At 29.5% G+C, this 14997-nt stretch overlaps 1 protein-coding gene across 6 annotated transcripts in view; it reads left to right on the top strand.

Moving 5' to 3' along the window:
• The first annotated feature begins 5941 nt into the window (after positions 1-5941).
• LOC107443783 (plexin-A2) overlaps positions 5942-14997 on the top strand; it is a 285630-nt gene continuing 276574 nt past the window's right edge. For 2 of the 6 annotated variants that reach the window (XM_016057792.4, XM_016057758.4), the window contains exon 1: positions 5942-6314. The gene's annotated coding sequence lies outside the window, so the exon portion shown is untranslated. The remainder of the gene's footprint in view (positions 6315-14997) is intronic. The other 4 variants (XM_071188192.2, XM_016057785.4, XM_071188191.2 and 1 more) reach the window with 2 other exon arrangements.

Below are 14997 nucleotides of genomic sequence, written 5' to 3'. Positions count from 1 at the left end.
GAAATTCTCTTTCACGTGGTTTCTCCAATGAACATTTCTTTTTAAAAATAGTATCATTGAATAATGCGGCAAAGAAAATGAGTAAATAAATAACTAGAACTTAAATTGAAATCGGAAATCTTATTATTAGTTTTAAAGTCACTTGGCTATTTCTTCATGAAGCAAATCAAATAGATATTATTGACAATTTATGAGTATTTAGGTTATTTAAAAAAAGAAGAAAAAAGGTTTAGACTAATTTAAAGCCAAAAGCCTCATATGTTTTTATAATTTGATTTGAAGCCTAACGTAGTTGATGTTTAACTCACTAATAGCTGAAATTAAATTTTCATTATCATAAAAAAAAAATATTTAAAAACTACAGCGTTAAATTACAACTTACATAATTTCCTTTAACATGGTTTCTCAAATCAACATTTATAATTTTTAAAAAATAATCTACTATTCCACACGGAGAAAAAAAAAGTTTAGTACCGTACTGTATAGGAATAACACATCTTAAAAAAAAATGAAAAAAAAAAAAAAAAGAAAGAAAGAAAGAAAGAAAGAAAGAAAGAAAAAAAATAATTTGACTAATAAAAACCAAAATATATGTAAGCCATTTATTTAGTAACTTCACCGTTCATATGGTAACGGTTTCCGGTTTTCAAAATTATAGTTCTTAGTACCACACATTTAGTAAAAAATCTAAATCTGAAAATCAAACTTAATTGTCTTAATTGTTTTGATGCCATGCTCTAAGATATCACGTTAAATTAACACATTTTACAAAATTAGCCAAATTTCATCGCAAATTATACAACCATGTGTCACTATTAATTTCTCAAAAAGCATTACTTAAGAGCGTCGGTAAAAATACCAATTATTTTTATGTTCCCTTAGAGCCAGAAAAACGGTAAATTTTAACATATTCTGGTAGTTTTGGCATACTTTTTTTTAAATCATAAATCAAATTCAATAGGTAATTTTAACAATCTAAGTGTACTTAGATTGTTTAAAAAAAATAGATTTTGACTTATTGAATCTATCAATCAAAGTAAAAATGACAGCCTTGTAGCCTATATTTTTATTTTATTTTTATGAATGTTCTGAAGCTATGTTCTGCTATGGGTGACGTTTATAGAAAATCATTTTACCATCTTCCGATGTATTTGCTAGGGGTGTTGGGAACGTCAATCGGAGCTACTCTATCATCTATTTCTGATCCTAGACTTGTCTGGTGACAAGCTGTAATATAAATAGCAGAAGTGATCTTGTCCGAACGTCGTGAGAAAGGGGCCCATTGATGACGCAAATCTACATCTTCCTCAATCCCCCCTCATCTTTGACCTAGAGCAAATGAAAATAAATGGTGCTCTGGGATATTCTGTTGAAGAAAATTATGATCAGCACAAATTAGTTGTTTTGAAGCTTCTGCCGCGAAACAATGACGGTGGCTACAAAAGAGAATGAGTAGCGTTTTGGCTGATTGTTGAAATGAGTTGAACAATAGCGAGAAGAAACTGGAAAAAAGAAATTAAAACTTAAGACTCCATTTGTTTTACTTTCAATTCCAGTTGGAGTTTAAACCTCAAGTTAAACAAAAGCTTTTATTCGATTCTAGTAAGTTTATCTTTAATTTCAGAAGGAAAGGATTATTGAAATTCCAGTAAATGCTTATCATTATTGCTGGTAAGAGCTTATTATGTATTCTACCAAGAGTATATCATATATTCCATTAAAAGTTTATCATACATTCCAGTAAAAACTTTACTTAATTATTAACATTTCAATTGAAATAATTTTATCCACATGCCTTCATTAACAGTAAAAATTTAGCATTAATTCTAGGAATTAAAAAATATCTTAAGTTCCAGAAAAAATTTATCTTTAATTTCAAATTCCTGTAAATTTTCACCAATAATCATTTTTTCCCCTTTTATATATATGTATATAAAGGATTCTTGTTAAGCATGTGCCACCTTGCCAAATGCGATAAAATCGTAAATTCAGTGAAAAGAATTGTGTTTTGTCGAAAGTATTGGCGAATTATTTTTTCTACCGAAAAGAAAAATATATATTTCCCTCGATCCTGAGAAAAAATGTTCAAAAGGAATTTATTTTAAACTAATTCTGCCTATCTTATTCGATTACAGTAATTACCGTTAGATATGTCGCATTAACCAATTGGAATTATTATAAGTGCAGATAATGTAAGCATTAGCAACAAAAGAGATTACGTAAGCATGAGACAAACTACCGTAAAATAAAGATTATTACTATCGATGTCAGATCGCGCGATAACGCGTGACGAAACACTTTCTTTCTGTACAGATTAAGTGGTAGCAAGTAGCATATTATCATCTAACTATTTTTGTAGAAAATATGTCTTCTAGCGACAATATCATAATGTTGCTTCAGGTTTATCCTTATATTACTGCTCTAGTCTAAGAAGTTATCAAAAATTAACCTATTCTTGTTTCTTTCCCATTAATTGCTCATTTACTCTTTCCCAACTGTAAAATGACTCTCGATTTGAATTTGCATTTTGTAAGATAATTCAATTTTTGGTAAATTTGTATTTTTATTTGAATTATTTTACGGGAAAAAATCAATCATAAAAATTTTTTAAATTATGCCAATTATGCCGTAATTTTTTGCAGTGAATCAAGGTAAACTTTGTCCTTCGATTGAAGAAAAAAAGTTTCTTAAACTTTGTTGCTCAAAGATTTTTATTTTTTTTATTTTGAATCGTTTAAAACTTTATATTGAATAAATACACAGCTTTTATATTATTTAGTTTTGTTAACGTAAATTTCTTTAGCCCGAACAAATCAATACCAAGGTTTAAAAAATGCGAAGAAGGAAAAAAAAAAAAAAAAAAAAACTTACCTCTGTTCCTCTTATTTTCTTTCATGCAAGGTAGGTAGAAAAAGACAAATATATGCAGAATATGTCCCGTATGTCAATTTTCTTCACCGTAACAGAAGAGTTATGAAGCCATGAAAGAATGTAAATCAACATGCGACGTTGATCAAAAAACTGATGGAGCAGTCTCTGAAAAATGGGCTGTTCGCTTAGAATGTGATGGAAAAAGCTTTCTTTTTAAGCCAAAAAAGAATGATGATTGAAAAACCCTGTTACAACCTTGCCAACGTAAGCGGAAAGAGCAAGAGCACATTGGTCAACATTGGCGAGGGCAAATATATCATGTCTCCAACGAAGAATCACGAATAAATAAAAATAATACATTATTTAAATACATAAACTCAAGACGCTTCTTAAAGGCGAAACTATGTTTCTTCAAGCGTAGTTTCAGTTTCAAAAGATCTTTTACAAAATATGAAATTCTGAAATAGTTCTTTAAAGCGAGAGATATGAAATAAATTTGTAAACTCATAAAAGTAAACGTTAATAAAATATAACTATTAAGGAACTTAAAAATTACAAATCTTAATTAGATATAAAATATGTTAGAAACAGATATAAAATATGCTTGCAAACTCATAAAAGTAAACGTTAATAAAATATAACTATTAAGGAACTTAAAAATGACAAATCATAATTAGTTTTAAAATATGTTAGAAACAGATATAAAATAAGGTTGCAAACTCATAAAAGTAAACGTTGATAAAATATAACTATTAAGGAACCTAAAAACTACAAATCTTAATTAGATATAAAATATGTTAGAGACAGATATAAATTTGTTTATGAACTCATAAAAATAAACGTTAATAAAATATTATCATTAAGGAACTTAAAAACAGCAAATCTTAATTAGATATGAAGTAAGTTAGAAGCAGATATAAAATAAGTTTATGAACTCATAAAAAAAATATACGTTAATAAAATATTATTAAGGAACTTAAAACAAAAAATCTTAATTAGCTATAAAATATGTTAGAAACAGATATAAGTTTGCCAACTCATACAAACAAGCATTAATAAAATATAACTATTAAGGAACTTAATAACAATTCTTAATTAGATAAGAAAAATATGTTGGAAATAGATATAAAATAGTTTTATAAACTCATAAAAATAAATGTTAATAAAATATTACTATGAAGGAACTTAAAAATAACAAATCTTAATCAGATATAAAATATGTTAGAAACAGATTTAAAATAAGTTTGCAAATTCATAAAAGTAAACGTTGATAAAATATAATCATTAGTTAACTTAAAAACAATAAATCTTAATTTGATAGAAAATAAGTTAGAAATAGATATAAAATAAAATTATAAGCTCATAAAAATAAACGTTAATAAAATATTTCCATTAAGAAACTTGTCACGGAGTGGACGGATCGTAAAGACACAGTTCCCAGTAGAACACTGAAGTCAGACATCACTGGCTGCGATCAGTAAGCAAGTGGGTGACCACTTTGGTTAACCTGCGAAGGGTCCTAGGGTGTGCTGCATTGGTCCTCGCTAAGTTGTTCTGTCGTAAAGTGCTTGATTTCAAGCTCTGGTCGTCTGGCTGCCAAAGCAGGGGAGCCATCCCCTCTGCAGAGGATAAAAATTGCGATCGTATGTCTTCGGATCATCCTCAGAGATGTTTCCCAGACCATAACTCAGATAATAAAAAATCACCCCCTTTTGCATATCGTTTAAATTTTGTAACCAACAAAGAAGACAAGAGAATCTCCTGAGTCAAGATTCGTATCATTTTTTTTTTTTTTTTTTTTTATTTTTTTTTGTGGAAACCCCGGAAATCTTCCTAGAAAACCTCGGAAACCTTCCTTGTTTAGCTCTACGGCAATGAGATTCTAAAGCTAGATCATTGATTTTGATCATTTTTACTATGAATAATTACCCAGTCTGGAAGAAATCTCTGTCTATATTAACAATGAAAAATTTTATGATTGTTTAGCTTATAAAACAATACAGCTCAATTTTTTTTTATGAAAATACTTTTATTCATTTATTTTCTATGTAGCATAATTTGTATCACTTGAAACAATGATACAATTGGCGAGTGTAAACTATAAGCAAATAGATACTTTTTTCCCATTCCTGCATTATAAATCCAAATCAAATGATCAAATTTAATCAAATTTATTGATTGTTTGGATTTTAAAGATTAGTTCAGCTCAAATGCTGCTCTTTTAAAATATTTTTTTTAATACTGACTAATTCATATTATTTAGTCAAATTATGCCATGCAGGTCAAAATGGAGTAAAATTTTTTTATTTGGACAACTTTTTTTATACTCTTATATTATAAATTCAAATCAAATTTATTGACTATCATTTTAAACAAATTTCAGTTGAATTTATTAAGAATTAAGTTTAGAAAACAGCTCTTATCGAATGCCCTTTAATGCAAATACTTTTTTTTTCAGCATTTGATGATTTATATTACTTGATACGATGTTGGCTTAAAGAGGGTAAACAATATACATTTTTCATAGAATTGCACTTTCAATATTCGATAAGTTATATTACTTGATACGATATAGGTTTAAAGAGTGTAAAAAATATACAATTTTCATAGAATTACACTTTCAATATTCGATAATTTATATTACTTGATACGATATGGTTTAAAGAGTGTAAAAAATATACAATTTTCATAGAATTAATCTTTTAATATATACAATTTTTATAATTATGCATTTTTTTCTCTGAATGAGATGATTGGTAAAATGCTATTATTAGAGCATTCAGGTGTTGCGATCGTATTTCATCTATTTCTAATTATTTCTAGAAAAAGTTTGAAAGCTGAAAAAGCTTTATTCTTTTGCCCAAGTTCCGAAACATCAGCCTCCGGCTTTCGTTTCCCCTCAAAACAATTTTGCGCAGGCGCCAGAGTTTGATGAAAGTCGAATTCCTATTGACCGAAGTGAGAAATAAAAGAATCGGTAATAGTGTCAGAATTCTCAAATAGATGGCGTTGTGCACCAGAGACTTGAGGACCCACCCCCTAGTCACCATTGGATGGCGGACGACTGCTCGCTCATTCAGTTGATAGCCAGCTAAGCCGGCAGCTGAGTCTTTCAGTTGTCTTTAACTTACCCGCACTTTACAAAAGGTCAGAGTGACTCATATCGTTGTTGCCCCACAAGCGGCTTCCAAGACGATCGTTCACCAAATACAACACCGATCCCTTGGCGAGATTTCGTTGTTTTTGTTTCGTTTTAGAATTGCTGTGATTTGTAAAACATGAATGATGCTATATATCGGACCACCGTGGATAGAGTGTGAGTTTTCATTTATTTTGGATTGTAAAGACTACCAGCTTACAAACTTTTTGTTATGGAAAAGCATCAGTGATTGAGTTTGCAGTAAAATATTTGGATATTTCTTGGAGTTTTTGTTTTCCGGCCGGTGAGTAGCGTTTATTGCAAAAATTAATAATTCTTTAAAATAATATAATAAAAAATGCATTTCATAAATATTAAATATTTGATTTGATAAATACAATAAGATTATTATTAATAATTGCGTCAATATATCTAAAGCTCTCTTATTTATTTATTCAATTTAATTATAGGCAAAGTAACTAAAAGCATTTGAAATTACTTATTTAAGTAATCCTTATTGTTTATAGTTAAGTACAAGGATTCGGAGTCGAAAAATTTTCAATGTTCCAGCTCCGTTCTTAGTTAATAAGTTTAGCTCCGGACAGTTTCATTTTTATTTACGCGCGCTTTTCAGTTTTAGATATTAATTTGAAATTTTCAATATAAAAATTATCAGCTTTTACAAAAAATACAAATTTAATTTAATTCGGACCTTAGTTATTTTATTTTTGAGAAATGAATTTAATCTAATAAATCCTCTTTCATATTTGATCTTAGATCATTATTAGCGTATTTTAATGTTGAGAACAGTTTTTCTCCAGCAACTTTGTTCGAGAGCATACAATTAAATTCCTGGAGAATGGAAAATTTAGAGCTCTGGCCTTAGCTTTGAGGAAAAGCACAGCTCCGGGTCCTTGATTGAATATATACTGTTTTATTGGTATGATTTCATAAAATCTTCTTAAGATTGTGAAATATTTAGTTATTTATTTAGTATTATGTTGTTAGAATTACGTATCTTAATGCAAATAAACAGGTGAGGAAGTATAAGCCCTCCATTTGATCTAAAATTTTTATGCCTTGGATTTGTTTCAGAGCAGGGTTAATAATGAATATAATTTTTGTGCATTTTTTTGTTTCCAAACAAAGAAGATAATGCGCAAGAGCCACCAAACTTTTTTAATCACCCATCAGAACGATCGCAAAATTTGAAATTGAAGAGGATCGGTATTCATTTATTTAAGTCGAACTTAAAAGGTCGGTATCGATCACTTATGACCCCTCCTCTAATGTTTTAAGAATATTTTATTCCGTTAGAATAAAGAACAATTCGTGTTTTTAAGTTATTGTAAAGCTCCGTTCCGAGAATTTTTATGCCGTGGTTTTGTTTCAAAGCAGGATATAATTTCGAGGATTTTTTTTCTCTTTATCTTCTTAAAAACTGGGATGATATAACGGAAGGGCCACCAAACTTTTTTGATCGCTCATAAATACGATCGCAGGTTGAATAGGATCGGTATTCGTCGATCCCTTATTTATGTCGAACTACAAAGGACGATATCGATCACTTTGATGACCCCCGTCCAACGTCTTAAAGATTCTGTATTCTTAAATAATAAATAACAATCCGTGATTTTAAGTTTCATTTAAAGTTCCGTGCAATCTTTAGTATTTTCTTTTAAGTGGTCTTTTTTTTTTCTTTAATTCGGTAAATGTTTGTTACCATATTATGAAACTTACTTCTCAGGATTACTACCTTGTTCCCAATTAATACACACCTGATATTATAGTTATTTTAATAGAAAGGTATACTTTTTTAAAGACAAATAAATGCATTTCTCTGCCGTATCTTTAAAAGAAAATGGCTGGAATTTTTTGGATTTTATACTTTTGGACGTGGATTTGTATGACCCATAACTTCGGCAATGATCAAAAAAGATTTTGAAAGATTGATGACCGTTAAGCAAGGGGAAAAAATCGAAAACAGATGTGTTTACTGAAGCACCTTTCAAAGCATCCAGTGTCAAACACGCCTACTAGACAGTTCATGGTATAGTTTTCCGAAAATCGTGGCGCCTAGTCCAGTCATTTCCTGCCCCTTACAGGACATTTATAATACGACCCCTAGACCCGTCAAACACCCATCTTGCTTCTGAATGTCCCCTTTGTTTCCTTTTTCGTTCTAACGGGAAAATTTATTGAATAATGAGAAGTTTTGAGGGTTTTTACCTCAATATATTTAAATTGCTTGATAATATGCTTTTTGTTTGCAATGGTCATTAAGGGGGATAATTAATAAAAGATGGAAACATTTGAAGAGGTTAGTAATAGGTCTCATTAAGTGAATTTGTGAAAATTAACCTTGTATCCGAACATTGGGCAGCCATTTGCAGGACGCCCTGGATCATTTACCAGAGAGCTATTTACACAATTCAGATTCCAGATGAAGTTTGCTTTAGATTTATTGCACACTATTTTTACAATTTTAAGAATTTAAAAACGTTTAGTTTAGGTTGTATATAAATGTAGGTTGGATGTAGGAATGAATTATAATAAATTCGAAATTAATTTGAATAAAATTTCCAGACATTTTTTTCCTTAAAACGATTCAACGCTTACCATTCAATAGTTAAAATGGAACGTTTTAAAAGTAGATAATTTAAAATAATCGTTATTGTATATGTGGATATTTTTATTTTAAAAAAATTTCGTCTGTTTTATATGTAACGCATAGCTGCCAATTCTACTGGATTTTGCCAGTTTCTCCTGGTCTACTGATTTAATAAAAATTCTCCTGGTTTTCGTACATTTTAGAAAATTCCCTTAAATTGAGTAAGTGTCGTAAAAAATTCCTATTGAAATAGATTTTATTGCTTGCTTAAATATTTAAATAAATATTACTAATACATAATGAAGCGGGCCTCTAAGTATATTTAATGTCATAACAGGAAAATATTGCAGTTTTCTATCTTGATTACGATAAAAATTCCTTATGTATAAAATATTTAAAACATTATCAGGGATCTGTCCAGACATTTTGTGAAAGGTCCGTTTTTCGTGAAATTGTGAAAAAATTACTCACATTCTTTCAACCAGGGTCCGTTTTTATGAATTTGTGCAAATAGGGTCCGTTTTTGCAAAACACTTTTTCAATGAGTTTTTAAATTGTAAATAGATACAAGATTATGCTCGAAACTGTAAAATTATAATGAAAAAATTAAATTTTCAAAAATAAACAGCAATTGCTGCTTCTAAATTAGAGGTGAAACACACAAATATTTGGTATTTAGCCTATACTGCTGAACGCAGAATATTCATTTCGGACGAATAATGGAAGAATCGTCTGCCGAAGACAAAACTTAATTCGTTTACATCCATCTTTCTTGTTTTCTGCCCTGGGAAGGGTTTATTCGATTAACAAAACAATAATGAAGATAAACAAATTTGTGAAGGGTCCGATTAAAAAAAAATTATTTTGTGAAGGATCCGTTTTTAAGTTAAAATATTTTGTGAAGGGTCCGTTTTTATGAAAAGATATTTTGTGAAGGGTCCGTTAACGGACCCAATTTTCTTCTGAACAGACCCCTGATTATGTAACAATTATCATGAAATTTGTAATATTTCGTATAATCTACTGGATTTTCTCATATTCATATTGGCAGCTATGGTAACGTTTTTGCCGTAAGGAGAAAAAATATTCCTAACCTATTTCATCAAAGCCATCTAAACATCTTGTTTATTGTACATCTTCGGAATTTATATATATTTTCCTATATTTTTCCTATATTTTTTTTCTACCAATCTTCGAAACATCATTAAGATACCTTTAGAACTATGTATATGGTAACGTTTTTTTAAGTAACTTTGATAGGTATTGTTTTTTTGTGCGCAATGCTTAGTTGAACAATGTAATTGGTATCCTTACAAGAACAAAACGCTATCGGAAATCTTCTGGCAAATAATATCTTGTGGGGGCGGAGACAGTTGATACGGTTGGTGGCACAGCTAGTATTATTCACACTTGACCCTTTTTTCTGTGGAACTAATTAGAGGATTGGAAAAAACACTTTAAATCCTGTAATGATACTATTCTTCTTTTTTTTTTCCTTCGTCGCCCATATGCCACTTACAGTTTTTGTCTTTCTTTTTCTGGTTGTGACAAAGATATGTTTGTTTAAGCATGGAGTTAGGCAGAGTGGTAGTCAGACTCAAATTAGCGAGTCCTTCCGTTTTGTTTACGTTTTGTAGTGGCATTTCATTTTTTGGGCATTCTTGTCACATGGTTGCTACTTTTTAATTACAGACCTTACGTCGTGTGCGCTATAGTGTTATTCTGACTGCTAGTAAAGCTTAGAAGGTATATTTTCTAGAATGAGTTTTAATCTTCAGTTTTTGAGGAATTAGAATATATTGCTCTAGTGAGGGTTGTTACAAAAAAGGTTCAACGTGAGAAATAAAGATAGTTTAAGTGAGTTAACTTTGTTTAATGGGTTAACTTTGGTTGCTAGCTTTTGACAACTTATATTACTCTATTGTATATCGACAAAGTATCTTCAAATGTAAAATTTCATTAAAAAACGATTTGCTTCTATGGAATATAAAAAACATGACTTTTGAGAAAACGATTTTAAACGTAAAGCAAGCTTTTTAAAAGTCGTTTTCTAGATTTCAACTTCAAACTTTTGTGTTATATCAAGTACTACACTTGTGTTATAATTTTGATACAATCTTTGTCTTAGAATAGATAATTTATAAATATACAGGTCGTAATGCGACTAATATCTTAGAATATTTGTTTCACTGAGTGATGTAATATAATATCGGGTGAAAATCTCTTTAAGCAAACGATCTTTTTCAGTTAAGACTTGTTCTTAGTCATTTTCTAATTTAAAATTTTCTTTTTACTTGAAATATAAGGATTACTGCTACAAGTTATTTCTTTATTTACTTCCCCTATCTTTTAAGCACAATTGATTTTTATTTTAACTAAGTTATCGGTTTTTCACAAAACAGAACGTTTTAGCAAAAAGTCCGTAATGAATTTTGTTTATTTGGGGGGGGGGTGAAATTTTAACGTTCATTTTCATCATTTTCTTTGCTAGTGATTTACATTTCGATTTTTCTGATCCACAAAACTACTGCCAAGTTCTCGATCGATAGTATCATATCATGTACCTTCTTCTTTATTTGTCGAAGTTGTCCAACCTTAGCTCTTGTAGAACACGCATTTTGTTCGGGAAATGCTAATTTACGATGATCGACCCCCATATCCCTGATAGCTCACATGAACTGAGGTCTTCCCCGATCTTATGAATATGAAAATGTGATTACTTGAGCGCAAAAATGATGCAGTATTCGAATAGCTGTATAATTTCTTCTCTACAAGTAGAATAAATTACTTCTCTAATTTATCTTATGTGTTATACAAAAAAAAAAATATAATGAAATCATAACTTTTGTGGATAAAGATAACGCCTTCTCGCCTGGGTGGGTGTCTATTGATTAATCACTGCAATGGATTTCATTAATGATTATTAATACCATGGATTAATCAGCTGAATTCATTTAAATTCTTGACTGTCAGCGTAATTAAGAATTTCGATAACTGATTACCCTAATTGATTGATTGTTCCAAATATTTAATTGGTTGTGTAATGAAGATGATGAACTTGAGCCATTGTGTATTGAATGACATTTCTCCGCCTTTTCAATTGATCCAAAAATATAGAATTAGTTAATGATTAGTGCTTTAAATCTTTGTTTGAGAAATGTATTTGAAGTTATCTTTGCATCGATATTTGAAGATTGAATTGGCGATAGTGGTAATTAATTTTTAATCAGTTGTAACACTTACCTTGGAATTTAAATTCACGTGGCTTTTATTAATGCTTGCGTTCTTTTAATACTTCTGGAATCTAATGAATTTACTTTCTTCTTCTTTTTTTTTTTTTTTTTTTTTCGTTTTAGTCAACATTTACATTTTGCGTTTGCATACACTTATTTATTTGTTCGATTCATTAGATTTTCTTCGTTAAATGTCCAATTCTTTATAATGTCCAATTCTTTATGCTGTTGAATACATTGAAGTGTATTTTATTCTTTATCGAGGTCTATTTATTACCAAATATAGCCATAATATATCATTTTTTAATTCTAGCATTACCACGGAAAATTAAATCGAAAACTACGAGGTAGCATCGTAACAGATTGGCATTCTCGTTAAATTTACGTCTAAATTTTTCAAGTTTTTTTAATGCAGGGCAGGACCGGTAGTTTTTTAAAGCATTTATCTGAAGCTATTCTATTGTACAACTAGGAAAAGTTCAGCTAAAAGGAGAACAATCTTTCATAGAGCTGCCATTGTTTGAAGGATATGGTCAGGAGGAACGACGAACGAAGAGGTATCTCAATTTTTCCCAGATACCCAATACAACTATACTTTAAATATTGTTTAAAGTGTAAATATATATAAATATCAGCTATAGGTTGTCCAGGACGAGTTTTCATTTTAGTTATTGAACATTCACGTTCGATTTCCTTAAGTTTTTAAAGTATTTTTTATAAACAATCGAGTCGGTAGTTTTTTTAAACATGTATCTAAAGCTACTCTTTACGAAATTGAAGAAAAAGGAGAACTATCTTTCGTCATTGTTGGAAGGATATGGACTGAGGGATGAGAGAGCGCAATCTTCCCCTAAAACCCAATGCAATATTTATTTTAAATTTCGGTGGTCACCATTGTTTAAAGTGTAAATATCAGTTATTGGTTATTAAAGCGTTGAGGGTTAAACAGAACGTTTGTAAGAACATATACTGCATATATGTTGAACATATACTTCATATACTAATACCTTAAGTTTAAAAATCAGGATAAGTTAGCATTTTTTTAACATTCCCATTCGATTTTCTTAAGTTTTTTAAATATTTTTTGGTGCAGGACCGAACGGGTAGATTTTTTAAAAAACATTTATCTAAAGCTACTCTATTGTACGAAATCGGAAAAGTTTGGCGAAAATGGAGAACAATCGATCATAGACCTGCCATTGATGGAGGGATGAAACGAGAGGGAAGAAAGAGGACGGAGTACAATCTTCCCCAAAAACCCTCTGCAAGCCGTATTTTTTTAAAACATTTTTTTTTCCTTCCCTTTCTCTGAATAGCCAAGGGTTTTCATGTTACTTGACGAGGGAAAAAAATGTTGATACCCAGTTCCAAACTTTCTGAATTAGGTAGGAAAAATAAAAAATCTTTATTATAAAAAGGAATACATAGTTAACCAAAATATTTTATATTTATAAAATGAAAATTCCTCAGAATGAGGAGGTATGTTTCGTGTATTGTGTATTTTTAACGAAGTCTTTGCTTTGTTGGAAAGTATATTACATTTAATTCTACACTGCTGTATTTTTATTCGAATTAATGGGAGATGTTTTATTCCAGATTCTAAAAATTTAATCTCTTCACTAGTGAAAATACCATCTAAGTCAATTAATTATTTTAACAACCGTTATTAAAATTCTTTGTTAACCCCTTTTTGTTCACGTTTTGATATTTAAATCTTTTTTAGTTCCATTTCTTTTTATACCCTGTTTAATAAAAGAAACTGAAATTGTTTTAAAAAAAGCATATTTAATGCCGATTTTAGCAGAAAAAGTTTTATTATTATGTTTTGAAAAAAAAAAAATATTTTTTACTGTTTCAGTTTTTCTTAGTTATATTTAAATACCTAGAAAATTAAATTAAAAATGGTTGTAAACTAAATTGACGATATAACTTATAATATAAATTTAAATTATGATTTCTAAATTAATATAACAGTACGCCTTTAAATATTAAATCATTGTTTCTCCTTGGAGGTATTATAATTACTATTTATTATTGTTTTATTATTTGTAATAGTAGGTATTGCTTATAATAGTAGACTTACATGCGTATGAGACCTATTTCGAACGATAATTACTACTGGTAGAAGCTGATTAAATTTTTTTTTCACAAGTACTTGAATTTCTAGTTATGTATATTAAGTACAGTATTAGTGCCGTTATTTAGTAGAATGTGTACATGTTATATTGGTTCAAAGAAAAGGAATAGGAAAAAAACATATGATACAGGATATATAATTGGCGTGTGATATTGATTACACGTTTTGAACTCATTAATAATAAAGCGCGGCTTATTTCATTTGTTCAAAGAAAGTTTAAAAGAACTCACTTTTTTATTGTAATTCTAAGCTTATTCTCATACAGCAGTAGATTTTTTATATCCCCCGTATCTTTGTCATTAAAAGTGCAATTTCGAAATAGTCACGATTTCAGTTGAAATATAGAATCAACTAAGACAATGAATTTCGAATCATGATATTTAGACTGTAACTAATGCTTGTATGTCTTAGAAATCGTGCTAGACTATGTATTTAATTGGATTCTATTAAGTATATAATTTTATAATAATAATTTTATTGCGATTTATGTAGGGGTGAGTGTTTCTCTTTCTTTGATAGTTTTGCGATACTTTGTAAATTTTTTTTGTTCGTAATATTTTACTTTTATACGTGAAAGTAGTTTGGCAATGCAACTTGTTTCGTTTTTGATATTTTATCATTTTGTTTTTCTGATACTTCTAAGGGTAATTCGAAGACATCAAATCATTGTGCGTCACATCGTTCTTGGTTCGATTGGAGAATTTACAATATCGTACATGAGCTGCTGAAAGGATTTTATGCTGGTTAGGCTTCGAATGATAATAGATGGAACAAATATTCATACGACCGCAGTGCTTACCTAAAACGGTTTTAGACGATTAAAGTAGTCTCTCTTAGGATTCGTGCAAATTGTTTTTTTTTCTCTGAAATATTATTAACTTACTTTCTTGCATTCCTTTGAAAACTATTTAATTAATTAATCTGGAGTGGCTTAATTAATTATATTTAGTTAACTTGGTGTGTCTTGATAATTACTAATAAATGTTCTGGTATATATCTATTTTTT

Source organism: Parasteatoda tepidariorum, chromosome 12, assembly GCF_982258835.1.
Source record: "Parasteatoda tepidariorum strain Cologne lab strain chromosome 12, Ptep-v5.0, whole genome shotgun sequence".
Classification (NCBI taxonomy): Eukaryota; Metazoa; Arthropoda; class Arachnida; order Araneae; family Theridiidae; genus Parasteatoda; species Parasteatoda tepidariorum.
Note: the sequence above shows the minus strand (reverse complement) of the source record. Positions and strands in the feature narration are given on the sequence as shown.